The 14631-nt window shown below is 45.9% G+C and overlaps 1 pseudogene; it reads left to right on the plus strand.

Annotated features, from left to right (window-relative positions):
- The window catches only part of LOC118362412 (unconventional myosin-Ie-like), a 57985-nt pseudogene that overhangs the window by 18466 nt on the left and 24888 nt on the right, over positions 1-14631 (plus strand).

The following is a 14631-nucleotide window of genomic DNA, read 5'->3' on the forward strand; positions in this document are numbered from 1 at the left end:
ATCAGACTTGTGGAGGTCTACCATTTTTTATTCTGAGGACATGGCTGATTTCTTTTAATTTTTCCATGATGTCAAGCAAAGAGGCACTGATTTTGAAGGTCGGCCTTGAAATACATCCACAGGTACACCTCCAATTGACTCAAATGATGTCAATTAGCCTGTCAAAAGCTTCTAAAGCCATGACATAATTTTCTGGAATTTTCCAAGTTGTTTAAAGGCACAGTCAACTTAGTGTATGTGAACTTCTGACCCACTGGAATAGTGATACAGTGAAATAATCTGTCTGTTAACAATTGTTGGAAAAATTGCTTGTGTCATGCACAAAGTAGATGTTCTAACCAACTTGCCAAAACTATAGTTTGTTAACAAGAAATGTGTGGAGTGGTGAAATACACTTTGGTTGGGGTCATTAAAACTCATATGTTAACCTCCGACTTCAACTGTATGTAAAGGTTTAACTGAGCCCTGGGGTAAGTTCAAAAATCTGTTACACCCGAACCGCCATGCCACTAAAGTTTTTTTCTTCATAGAGGACAATAGCTCAGGGACGCAAAAGGATTCAAAGAAATGCTACCATTTCACATTGAATAATAGAGAGGATGATAGTTCGGCCTCCACGACGCTGTGCTGATTTTAAAACTCATGGGCTCCTGATATGCAGATGGCTCATGGGAAAGATAATGTGCTCCAGACGCTATGAGAGCGGAGCAACGGTGGAAACTTCCAGAGACGGTGCATGTTGCACATCCCTGCTGGCAGATCATCACTGCAGAGTGTAGTAGTGTCTCCCTACCCACTGTCTCTATACCCTACCTGTAAGTCACTAAAACGAGCCTACTGTCTGTCTGCTCCCTCACAGCACGTCAAAGACATCATCCTCCAGTCCAACCCCCTCCTGGAGGCCTTCGGGAACGCCAAGACAGTGAGGAACAACAACTCCAGCAGATTTGTAAGGGTCCCACGTCTTTCCAAATCTCTCTTTAAAAAATAAATAATAATGATTACCGGAATGGGGCCTAACATCATATGGTTGGCACTGTGTTTTGCCCTGGAATGATTTGAAGCTGCTTCACTGTTGTTTCTGGAACCAAAGCGAACACAAGGACGTCCAGTGCAAATAGAGAAGAGAAAAAAAGGAGATAGTGAATTAGTGTGCTCCTCTTTTTTTATAAGCTGTGTTACTGCCTTCTCCCGTCTCCTCTTGGCTGGGACTGCTAGCCTCGTGTGGCCTGGTTTACCAGGGCTGTGGGGACACACTGTCCAGAAAGAGTGGACACTCCACTGCCAGTAAAGATGCACATAGAAAAAAAACATACTATTCTTTAAAGACAGTTCGCTTGGAGAGAGGTTTTAAAGGCAGACTTTAGTGTCCTCTAAAGCCAGTTTACCCACTTATAGCATTCACAACAGAGCTTAGTGGTAAGTATTGTATTCAGGTTGACAGACAAGGCAGTATTGTCTCTGTTCTTAGTTTTCCTGGTTTAGTTTGGGGAAAGTAAATTAGGTTTGACACATGGTCTGAGAAATGGTTGAGGAAGTCTCCCTGTATTAATAGTGTCTCAGTGCACTCTGGGGCTTCAGACTGGTTGGGAATGGGATAGACATTACAGAGGACAGACCTGTCTGGAGGAAAGAAGGAAAGGGAGAGTGAGAAAGGGTTCAAGCCTTAGTACACACACACCACTGGGCTGCAGGTGTGCACTGAAGTACAACTCATGTGATGGTTGTTATTTCCTGCTCTGTGTTGTCTGGGTTTTAGCTTTAGCAAGGCCTTCGCTGATACTAAAGCGCCACACTCTCCTCCTTCAGGGGAAATACTTTGAGATCCAGTTCAGCTCCGGCGGCGAGCCAGATGGAGGGAAAATCTCCAACTTCCTGTTGGAGAAATCACGCGTCGTCATGAGGAATCCTGGAGAGAGGAGCTTCCATATATTCTATCAGGTGAGGGACTCCAGTAACATGATGTTTTTATCATTTTCCTGTTTAATAATAGTGTTTATGCACATTTTAGAAGTGGGGAAATGTGTACAGGAATTGCCTCGCAGTGTCCATGAGTGAAATTCAGCTTTCAGGACACTGACAGTAACAAGTACACTCCGTTAAGACGACGAGGGGGGTCTGTGCATATTTGTAAACAGCAACTGGTGCACAAAATATAAGGAAGTCTCTAGATTTTGCTCGCCTGAAGTAGAGTATATTGTGATAAATTGCAGGCCACACTACTTGCCTAGAGAGTTTTCAGCTATACTTTTCGTGGCTGTTTATTTACCACCACAGACAGATGCGGGCATTAAGACCACAGTCAGTCAGCTGTTAAAGGAAATAAGCAAACAGGAAACCCCTCAACCAGAGGCAACGCTCCTACTGGTCGGAGGCTTTAATGCAGAGAAACATAAATCAGTTCTACCAAATTTCCATCAACATGTTAAATGTGCAACCAGAGAGGAAAATATTCTAGATCACCTGTACTCCACACACAGAGACGCGTACAAAGCTCTCCCTCGCCCTCTATTTTGGTAAATCCGACGACAACTCTATCCTCCTGATTCCTACTTACAAGCAAAAATTAAAGCAGGAAGCACCAGTGACACGGTCTATAATGAAGCAGATGCTAAACTACAGGACTGTTTTGCTATCACAGACTGGAACATGTTCTGGGATTCTTCTGATGGCATTGAGGAGCACACCACATCAGTCACTAGCTTTCTCAATAATTGCATTGAGAACGTCGTCTCCACAGTGACTGTACGTACATACCCCAACTAGAAGCCATGGATTACAGGCAACATTCGCACTGAGCTAAAGGGTAGAGCTACCGCTTTCAAGGTGCTGGACTCTAACCCGGGAGCTTACAAGAAATCCTGCTATGCCCTGCGACGACCATCAAACAGGCAAAGCGTCAATACAGGACTAAGATTGAATCATACTACACCAGCTCCGGGGCTCGTCTTATGTGGCAGGGCTTGCAAACTATTACAGACTACAAAGGGAAGCGCAGCCGTGAGCTGCCCAGTGACACGAGCCTACCAGACGAGCTAAATCACTTCTCTGCTGGCTTCGAAGCAAGCAACACTGAGGCATGCATGAGAGCATCAGCTGTTCTGGACGACTGTGTGATCACGCTCTCCGTAGCCCACGTGAGTAAGACCTTTTAAACAGATCAACATACACAAGGCTGCGGGGCCAGTCGGATTACCAGGATGTGTGCTCCAGGCATGTGCTGACCAACTGGCAGATGTCTTCACATTTTCAACATGTCCCTGTTTGAGTCTGTAATACCAGCATGTTTCAAGCAGACCACCATAGTCCCTGTGCCCAAGAACAGGAAAGGCAACCTGCCTAAATGACTACAGACCCGTAGCACTCACGTCCGTAGCCATGAAGTGCTTTGAAAGGTTGATAATGGCTCACATCAACCCCATTATCCCAGAAAGCCTAGACCCACTCCAATTTGCATACCGCCCAAACAGATCCACAGATTATGCAATCTCTATTGCACTCCACACTGCCCTTTCCCACCTGGACAAAAGGAACACTTATGTGAGAATGCTATTCATTGACTACAGCTCAGCGTTCAACACCATAGTGCCCTCAAAGCTCATCACTAAGCTAAGGATCCTGGGACTAAACACCTCCCTCTGCAACTGGATCCTGGACTTCCTGGCGGGCCGCCCCCAGGTGGTGAGGGTAGGTAGCAACACATCTGCCACGCTGATCCTCAACACTGGAGTTCCCCAGGGGTGCGTGCTCAGTCCCCTCCTGTATTCCCTGTTCACTCACGACTGCATGGCCAGGCATGACTCCAACAGCATCATTAAGTTTGCAGACGACACAACAGTGGAAGGCCTGATCACCGACAACAACGAGACAGCCTATTGGGAGGAAGTCAGAGACCTGGCCGGGAGGTGCCAGAATAACAACCTATCCCTCAACGTGACCAAGAGTAAGGAGATTATTGGTGACTACAGGAAAAGGAGGACCAAGCACGCCCCCATTCTCATCGACGGGGCTGTAGTGGAGCAGGTTGAGAGCTTCAAGTTCCTTGGTGTCCGCATCAACAACAAACTAGAATGGTCCAAACAATTGTGAAGAGGGCACGACAAAGCCTATTCTCCCTCAGGAAACGAAAAAGATTTGGCATGGGTCCTTTGATCCTCAAATGGTTCTACAGCTGCAACATCGAGAGCATCACTGCCTGGTATGGCAATTCCTCGGCCTCTGACCGCAAGGCACTACCAAGGGTAGTGCGTACGGCCCAGTACATCACTGGGGCTAAGCTGCCTGCCATCCAGGACTATACACAGACGGTGTCAGAGGAAGGCCCTAAAAATTGTCAAAGACCCCAGCCACCACAGTCATAGACTGTTCTCTCTACTACCGCTTGGCAAGCGGTACCGGAGTGCCAAGTCTAGGACAAAAAGGATTCTCAACAGTTTTTACCCCCAAGCCATAAGACTCCTGAACAGGTCCTCAAATTGCTACCCGGACTATTTGCATTGTGTGCCTCCTTCCCAACCCCTCTTTTTACGCTGCTGCTACTCTCTGTTTATCATATATGTATAGTCACACTATCTCAATTGGGCCGACCAACCAGTGCACCCCCACATTGGCTAACCGGGCTATCTGCATTGTGTCCAACCCACCACCCGCCAACCACTCTTTTACGCTACTGCTACTCTGTTAATCATATATGCATAGTCACTTTAACCATATCTACATGTACATACTACCTCAATCAGCCTGACTAACCGGTGTCTGTATGTAGCCTTGCTACTTCTACAGCCTCGCTACTGTATGTAGCCTGTCTTTTTACTGTTGTTTTATTTCTTTACCTACCTATTGTTCACCTAATACCTTTTTTGCACTCTTGGTTAGAACCTGTAAGTAAGCATTTCACTGTAAGTTCTACACCTGTTGTATTCAGCGCAAGTGACAAATACATTTGATTTGATGTGCTATTTGGCTCCTGAAAGCTGGTCGAGTTGTTCTCACTGTGTACCACTTGAGGTCTCTAGAAGAGAGGTGGCGGACAAACTCCCATAATGCAACTTTTTGACACGTGAAAGGAGAATAAAGCATACAACTCTAAATTGGGTATAAAACGTGTGGTGCTGATCACTGCAGCCGAGGTGAGTAAGACATTTAAACGTGTTAACCCTCGCAAGGCTGCAGGCCCAGACGGCATCCCCAGCCGCGCCCTCAGAGCATGCGCAGACCAGCTGGCCGGTGTGTTTACGGACATATTCAATCAATCCCTATACCAGTCTGCTGTTCCCACATGCTTCAAGAGGGCCACCATTGTTCCTGTTCCCAAGAAAGCTAAGGTAACTGAGCTAAACGACTACCGCCCCGTAGCACTCACTTCCGTCATCATGAAGTGCTTTGAGAGACTAGTCAAGGACCATATCACCTCCACCCTACCTGACACCCTAGACCCACTCCAATTTGCTTACCGCCCAAATAGTTCCACAGACAATGCAATCTCAACCACACTGCACACTGCCCTAACCCATCTGGACAAGAGGAATACCTATGTGAGAATGCTGTTCATCGACTACAGCTCGGCATTCAACACCATAGTACCCTCCAAGCTCGTTATCAAGCTCGAGACCCTGGGTCTCGACCCCGCCCTGTGCAACTGGGTACTGGACTTCCTGACGGGCCGCCCCCAGGTGGTGAGGGTAGGCAACAACATCTCCTCCCCGCTGATCCTCAACACTGGGGCCCCACAAGGGTGCGTTCTGAGCCCTCTCCTGTACTCCCTGTTCACCCACGACTGCGTGGCCACGCACGCCTCCAACTCAATCATCAAGTTTGCGGACGACACAACAGTGGTAGGCTTGATTACCAACAACGACGAGACGGCCTACAGGGAGGAGGTGAGGGCCCTCGGAGTGTGGTGTCAGGAAAATAACCTCACACTCAACGTCAACAAAACTAAGGAGATGATTGTGGACTTCAGGAAACAGCAGAGGGAACACCTCCCTATCCACATCGATGGAACAGTAGTGGAGAGGGTAGCAAGTTTTAAGTTCCTCGGCATACACATCACAGACAAACTGAATTGGTCCACTCACACAGACAGCATCGTGAAGAAGGCGCAGCAGCGCCTCTTCAACCTCAGGAGGCTGAAGAAATTCGGCTTGTCACCAAAAGCACTCACAAACTTCTACAGATGCACAATCGAGAGCATCCTGGCGGGCTGTATCACCGCCTGGTACGGCAACTGCTCCGCCCTCAACCGTAAGGCTCTCCAGAGGGTAGTGAGTTCTGCACAACGCATCACCGGGGGCAAACTACCTGACCTCTGGGACACCTACACCACCCGATGTTACAGGAAGGTCATAAAGATCATCAAGGACAACAACCACCCGAGCCACTGCCTGTTCACCCCGCTATCATCCAGAAGGCGAGGTCAGTACAGGTGCATCAAAGCTGGGACCGAGAGACTGAAAAACAGCTTCTATCTCAAGGCCATCAGACTGTTAAACAGCCACCACTAACATTGAGTGGCTGCTGCCAACACACTGACACTGACTCAACTCCAGCCACTTTAATAATGGGAATTGATGGGAAATGATGTAAATATATCACTAGCCACTTTAAACAATGCTACCTTATATAATGTTACTTACCCTACATTATTCATCTCATATGCATACGTATATACTGTACTCTATATCATCGACTGCATCCTTATGTAATACATGTATCACTAGCCACTTTAACTATGCCACTTTGTTCACATACCCATCTCATATGTATATACTGTACTCGACACCATCTACTGTATCTTGCCTATGCTGCTCTGTACCATCACTCATTCATATATCCTTATGTACATATTCTTTATCCCCATACACTGTGTATAAGACAGTAGTTTTGGAATTGTTAGTTAGATTACTTGTTGGTTATTACTGCATTGTCGGAACTAGAAGCACAAGCATTTCGCTACACTCGCATTAACATCTGCTAACCATGTGTATGTGACAAATAAAATTTGATTTGATTTGACTTAATGAGCATGTGTGTATGGTGCTGCCTGTCTAAAATACTTCTGTCATGTAGAAATGTGAGGAAAGACGATGTGAGTTCACAGGTTGAAAGCTCCTGTTGACCTTTTAAGTCTAGAATTACTGTATACAGGTTCTTACTTGACAGAAGTATAATCATCTAACACTGTCTTCTGTTTGTGCAGTTGATAGAGGGAGCCACTGGAGAACAGAAGAGCAGCCTCGGAATCACAAGCCTGGATTACTACAATTACCTCAATCAGTCTGGATCCTACAAAGTGGATGACATCAACGACAAAAGTGATTTTCAGGAAACTGTGGTACGTTTTACTTGGTATCTTTCCATTGTTATTGTTCTCTCTCTCTCTCTCTCTCTCTGCCTTTCTCTTCTTCATGGCCTCTCTTCCATTCTCCACCCTGTACTGCACCTGTTTTTATTTTACCAGTGAAACCACAACAGGAGTAATTAGAGGACATAGTTTAGGTACCACAGCAGTAAGTACAGTGCCTTGCAAAAGTATTCACCCCCCTTGGTGTTTTTCCTTTTTTGTTCCATTACAACCTGTAATTTAAATGGATTTTTATTTGGATTTCATGTAATGGACATACACAAAATAGTCCACATTGGTGAAGTGAAATGAAAGAAATTGCTTGTTTCTAAATAAATAAAAAACGGAAAAGTTGTGCGTGCATATGTATTCACCTACTTTGCTATGAAGCCCCTAAATACGATCTGGTGCAACCAATTGCCTTCAGAAGTCACATAATTAGTTAGATTGCACACAGGTTGACTTTATTTAACTGTCACACAATCTGTCACATGATCGGTCACGTGATCTCAGGGTAGCCTAGTGGTTAGAGCGTTGGACTAGTAACCGGAAGGTTGCAAGTTCAAACCCCCGAGCTGACAAGGTACAAACCTGTCGTTCTGCCCCTGAACAGGCAGTTAACCCACTGTTCCTAGGCCGTCATTGAAAATAAGAATTTGTTCTTAACTGACTTGCCTAGTTAAATAAAGGTAAAGTAAAGTAAATAAAATAAAATATTTACACCTGGTCTGAAAGGCCCCAGAGTCTGCAACACCACTAAGCAAGGGGCACCACCAAACAAGTGGCACTATGAAGACCAAGGAGCTCTCGAAACAGGTCAGGGACAAAGTTGTGGAGAAGTACAGATCAAGGTTGGGTTATAAAAAATATCCAAAACTTTGAACATCCCACAGAGCACCATTTTAAATCTATTATTAAAAAATGTAAAGAATATGGAACCACAACACGTTTCGTGTTCGCTAAAAAGCACGTATGGAGACTCCCCAAACATATGGAAGAAGGTACTCTGGTCAGATGAGACTAAAATTGAGCTTTTTGGCCATCATGGGAAACCGCTATGTCTGGTGCAAACCCAACACCTCTCATCACCCCGAGAATACTATTCCCACAGTGAAGCATGGTGGTGGCAGCATCATGCCGGGGGGGGATGTTTTTCATCGGCAGCTGACTTGGAAACTGGTCAGAATTGAAGGAATGATGGATGGCGCTAAATACAGGGAAATTCTTGAGGGAAACCTGTTTCAGTCTTCCAGAGATTTGAGACTGGGGCGGAGGTTCACCTTCCAGCAGGACAATGACCCTAAGCATACTGCTAAAGCAACACTCGAGTGGTTTAAGGGGAAACATTTAAATGTCTTATAATGGCCCAGTCAAAGCCCAGACCTCAATCCAATTGAGAATCTCTGGTATGAATTAAAGATTGCTGTATACCAGCGGAACCCATCCAGCTTGATGGAGCTGGAGCAGTTTTGCCTTGAAGAATGGGCGAAAATCCCAGTGGCTAGATGTGCCAAGCTAATAGAGACATTCCCCAAGAGACTTGCAGCTGTAATTGCTGCAAAAGGTGGCTCTATAAAGTATTGACTTTGGGGGGGTGAATAGTTATGTATCTTCAAAGTGGTAGGCATGTTGTGTAAATCAAATGATTACAACCCTCCCCCCCAAAAAATATATTTTAATTCCAGGTTAATTCCAGATTCAAGGTAACAAAATAGGAGAAATGCCAAGGGGGGTGAATACTTTTGTAAGCCACTGTAAACCTGTTTTCCGACCCTGGGTTCATGCCTCCTGTTCTGTCTCTGTCCTCTACCAGCATGCCATGGAGGTGATTGGCATCTCAGGGGAGGACCGTGGCCTGGTGCTGCAGATCGTAGCCGGAGTCCTGCACCTTGGGAACATCAACTTCAGGGAAGCAGGGAACTACGCCGCTGTTGAGAGCGAGGAGTGTACGTACCAACCCTTGTAACTTTGTTTATGTAGAGGGCTAGGTAGCGTTTGTTACTTGCACCAATCCAGTCCTTTAACATCTGAGGGGAGTCAACAGGGTGTGGGATGGGAGAAAGGGGTCAGACTGTCTCTCTGTCTCCAACCTGCAGACTGGCATGTCCCTCTGGCGTTCCTCTCCAGTGTCCTGGGCTGCCCTTTATGGGACGGGTTAGGAAGCACATTTCTCAGCATGCTGCACTGACTGTTTTCACTCCCCAAAGCTTCATTGTGTTAATGCAGGGCTGCAGCCAAGATCCAGGCCACGCTGAATTACCAGAGAAAATAAAAAAAACATTTTCAATGTCTGAGCACATAACATCACAGACTAAAATTACTCAGAGAAATGCAGCCTTTTCCTGCCCCACTCCTACTCTCCCCCCGCCCCTCTCTTCCCCTTCATCCCTCCTTCCCTCCCTTCTTCTCTACTTCCTTGCCCACCTCACAGCCACCCATCCAGGCTGAATTATGCAATATAGCACCTCTGGTTAGCCAGGGTACAATGCGGTGTTGTGTAGAGTCTCTGCATTTCCTCTCCCCCCTATCTCACTTCCTGTCTGACTGCAATGTGTTTCATATATCAAGACCCCTGGTGCTCCATATAAAACCACACCAACACAAGTCGGCATAAACATCTGCTTACGCTCAGCCAAACAAATCCCTGCCTCAGATCCACTAGAAAAAACACTCCCTTGTACTGTACATATAAACCTATAACCATCCATCAGACTGGTATGGATCATTATTTTGGGTATAGATGAACTGGCTGCTCGTCATTGATACTATCTATATCCTCTTTGAGGGAGAGGGCTACAGTAGGAGATGCAGCATGGTCCTGAGGATAGACTTGGCCTGTGCTGTGGTATGGAGTACAGTCAGTCACACCCTCATTTCCCAAACGGGGGCTATTTGATCCATCTGATGCATTCTCAGACACCGTCAGAGACTGAGAGCAGTTTCCTTCTGGGGGAAGTGACTCAGTGTAATGAGGCAGGGAGGGGCTCTCAGGAGAGTCCTAATGGCCCTCCGCATGCCCAGGCCTCTGCTAGGAGAACCCAGTTGTTGTGGCTATGGCAGGGAGGAGGGAGCATTGAGTCATCACCAGACTTGATTGCATTCCGTTTTGTTGTTGAACCCTTTGTTTCATTGTATCCAACGTATTCAGAATGTACTGGTGTTTTGTCTCATGAGGGTGTGTACCACACATCTGTAGAATCTCTTTCTTCATTCTCTCTCGTCTCTCTCTCTCTACAGTCCTGGCCTTCCCTGCGTTTCTGCTGGGGATTGACCAGAAGCGGCTGAAGGAGAAGTTGACCAGCAGGAAGATGGACAGCAAGTGGGGTAGTTCTATGGAGTCCATCGATGTGACACTGAATGTGGAGCAGGCGTGTTACACACGGGACGCCCTGTCCAAGGCCTTGCACTCACGTGTTTTTGACTTCCTAGTAGAGGTATGAATGGACACTCCTTCTCCTTGACCTGTTGACCTTTAGAATAATACCCGGTCCTCTCCCTTCATAAATGGCCAAATGTAACAAAGCATTTTTTTTCTGTTTCAGTCCATCAACAAAGCCATCGTGAAGGTTCATCAAGAGTTTAATATTGGCGTGTTGGATATCTATGGATTTGAAATATTCCAAGTAAGTTTTCTGTAGATTTGCCCTTTTATGTTATGATTTACATATGGAAATCTTAGCATAAGGTGATACATGGTCACTACATCTCAATAATCATAGTAAAGTTTGGGTAGTTAAACAGCTTGAAGACACAGGATCAGACTGATTTTGTAAAGTGTCTGGATTATGTCCCATCTCTTGATTGGGACAGCATTCTTCAATGGACTTTTCTAATCTGATTAGCTGTTTGTTTAGGTTGCATTATTGGGGGTCTCACAGATGCCCCCTGAAAAGGACTGGCCTTGATTAAATAATGAAACGGGACAGCTTCAGTGTCGTAGCGTGGCGACAGCCTCAAACCATGATGTACCTGTCCTCTGATACCTAACATGAGCTAATGTAAAGCTGTAAGTTTAGATAGCATACAACTGTTATCTAAACAGTGGTTGGGTCCGTCCACAGTCCTTATGTTAATACACAGGCCTATTACTAACAAAGCACAGAGAAAATAAACCTCAGTGCTCAGAGGGCCTGAGAAGGGAAATATCGGGTTTCTTTAGATAAAACATTAGTCTCAGGTCCCAGGTCTATTGTGGTGTAAAGTACTGTGTAGATGTTTTCCTCCAGCCACTCCAGGCTGACTGGTAGATAACCTCACCTCATAAACATGGCCCATTCAGGAAGCCCAGAGGAGTTCCCCAGCTCTCTGTGTCTGTACGGATGACTTCACTCTCACAGCCTCTCTGGTTTATCACTAATGCATCATCTCTTTCTGTGTAGAAAAATGGCTTTGAGCAGTTCTGCATCAACTTTGTGAATGAGAAACTGCAACAGATCTTCATTGAGCTCACGCTTAAAGCTGAGCAGGTAATGTTTTGGGCTTTTCACTCATTGTTCTTACACCAGCAGAAGTTACTTGTCTCATGTTTAAGTAGAGAATCATCGTCAGACCAATCACTCTCCTCCCCCCTCTCTCTCTAGGAGGAGTATGTACAAGAAGGCATCCGGTGGACTCCTATCGAATACTTTAACAATAAGATTGTCTGCGATCTCATTGAGAGCAAACTGGTAAGCAGAGTCCCCAGTGCCCACTATTAATTGAATGCATACCTTGAAGTCACATATAAATGGGGTAACAGGAAATCGTTGTGAAACTGCTTTAGATAGATCTGTAGTTTGTTATGCCTGCCGTCAAAATGCTCCACATAAGAGCAAACACTCTGCCAATTGAGTTACAGTAGGGCCACTGAAGCCTCCCCACTCTTCCCATGACCGGCAGTCTAACATCCTCAAACGTGCCGACATGCCTCTTAATTTGATTTATCCGTCCCGCTGAGAGGCTTAATCCATGAAATCCACAACAAGGGCGACCCTTAAACAAGCTGAGATCTGAGGCAGTCTGTGTCCAGTCTCTGACTACTCTGTTTTAGACCGAGCCCAGTTGGCTACATCTGTGACTGTGGTAACTTTACCACAGCTGCATTTCCACTAGTGACAAAAAAACTGTGTTCTCTGTTTGTGACTTTGCCACAACTAAAGAGCCAGAGACACTGCAATGACTGTTACCAGTGAAGGCCACTGGCCGCCGTGTCCATGGACACCGTGTGGAGCTAGATAGGGCAGCAGTGTTGTGATGACATCATTCAGTATGGGTGTGTGATGTTCTGGGATGCAACGCGGTAGCTAATTGTGAATTGGCTCTGCTGTTATGCTTTGAGCTGGTGGAGTACACAATGAATACTGTAACCCATGTTTATCACTTTAGTCTATCCCTGACATTGATGTATTTAAGTGGAATTCAGAAAGAGTGTCTAGTGTGTAAAGAAAGTTGGCATTGTCAGTTATAATCAAGATGGTCATGTTTTATATCTGATGTGGTGGCTGAGGTTATTCTCTGTGCTCATCTCTTTGGTTCTCCTCCCAGAACCCCCCTGGCATCATGAGTATCCTGGATGACGTGTGTGCCACCATGCACGCGGTGGGCGAGGGGGCAGACCAGACCATGCTGCAGAAGCTGAGGGTGGCCATCAACTCCCATGAACACTTCAACAGCTGGAACCAAGGCTTCATCATCCACCACTACGCTGGCAAGGTCTGCAACACTGCAGTATACTGTTTCTCCTCTCCTTATTCCCCTCTCCTCTCGTCTCTCCCTCTATCTTTCTTTCATATTGTTGTGCTCTTTCTTCTTCTCACGTCGTCTCTTTCTCTTCTTCCAGTCCTTTTCTCACTCTTTCTCAATTTCTCTCACCCTTTCATTCTCTTGGTCTGTGCTGTTTGCTTCAAATGTGTTTGGGTCTCAGTCTGGTACACATGCCACAAGTCTTAATAAACCATGTCATAATGGCTTGAAGGGGTCCTGGTCCTAAGTCATCATGGCTTCTTACATTTCTACACTACCACCCCAGACTATTGTGGCTATACCAATGATCTATACACACTCTATGTATATGAAGCTGGAGTTGGGAAGCAAGCTTTAAAATGTAACATTGGGGGTCTTGCAGAGAACCTGTCATCAATCGATTATCTTTTGTCAATGATTTTTCTTTTTGTTGCTCTTAACATTCTCTGTTAATTTTGATAGTACCGTCAGTTCAGTCCAGGTGCCCTAACTGCTGTCTGAATGGGTTAACTGTGTGCTGTGATCGTCACTAACCCTCTAACATCTCTCCTCCAGGTGTCCTACGACGCAGAGGGCTTCTGTGAGAGGAACCGTGACGTCCTCTTCAGTGACCTCATCGAGTTGATGCAAAGCAGCGAAATGTAAGTCACTCATCACTTATGCAAGCATTAGAGAGCATATGCAGCTAGCTGTTCTTTCTGAGACCGGGCCGAGCATTTTGTTTAAGTCCACAAAGAGACATCTTCTATTATGATCTATATGAATGGATGCATCTGAAGGAGACTTGCAGATGACCAGTGCAGCTGGGAAAGGCAGATCAATAGGCGTGTGCAGGGCTGGAGGTGCTCTCCCCTCTCTTGGGGGTTTGCTCAGGACTTCTAAGGTCCTAAGGTCCCTAGGGAGCTACATTGAGGAGTAGACTCCCCTTACTGTCTTGTGCGTTCCTGGGCCTCCTTTGAGCCGCCAGTGGCCATCTGTGCAAACAGCCCCCACAGCCTCTAAAGCCCTTTTGTGTGTAGCCTGCAGGGGGGCCTGCAGGGTGGGCCATGCCAAGACCCCCAAACCCCATTCAGACCCCAAAACTCCAACCCCCCCCCCACACACACTTATAGACACACAGACACAAATGTGTGGAGGGAAAGGAGCCTCATTCCTTAGCGCAGCAGGTCTGCTCAGAGAAGAAAGAAAATATCATTATAGTCAGCTGGACATTGTTAGTGTGCTGCTGGTCCATCTGCACACACAAAGCCCACTGATCCTCCCTTATGTCCACATGGCCTTGATTAAAAAGTTTAAGACCAGACAAATACTCCTGCAGGGAAAGATGGTAGCTCTCATGCGTAAACGTTTGCACATTTTGTGTCCTGACAGTCCTTGTATTTGTTTTACGTGACTAATATGTTTGTCAACAACAAATAAATCATTCCTTAAGCAGTAGATTTCTTGAACTTGAACCTTGTTAGTTATTATTTACAACAGGTTTATTTGAGGACTGCAAAATGAGCACTTTGAGCACTTCAAGTGATAAACAGAAAGGTTGAGATCAGAACTATTGAGAGGTTCTGGAA

The sequence above is a fragment of the Oncorhynchus keta genome, chromosome 2 (genome assembly GCF_023373465.1).
Source record: "Oncorhynchus keta strain PuntledgeMale-10-30-2019 chromosome 2, Oket_V2, whole genome shotgun sequence".
In the NCBI taxonomy this organism is placed as follows: domain Eukaryota; kingdom Metazoa; phylum Chordata; class Actinopteri; order Salmoniformes; family Salmonidae; genus Oncorhynchus; species Oncorhynchus keta.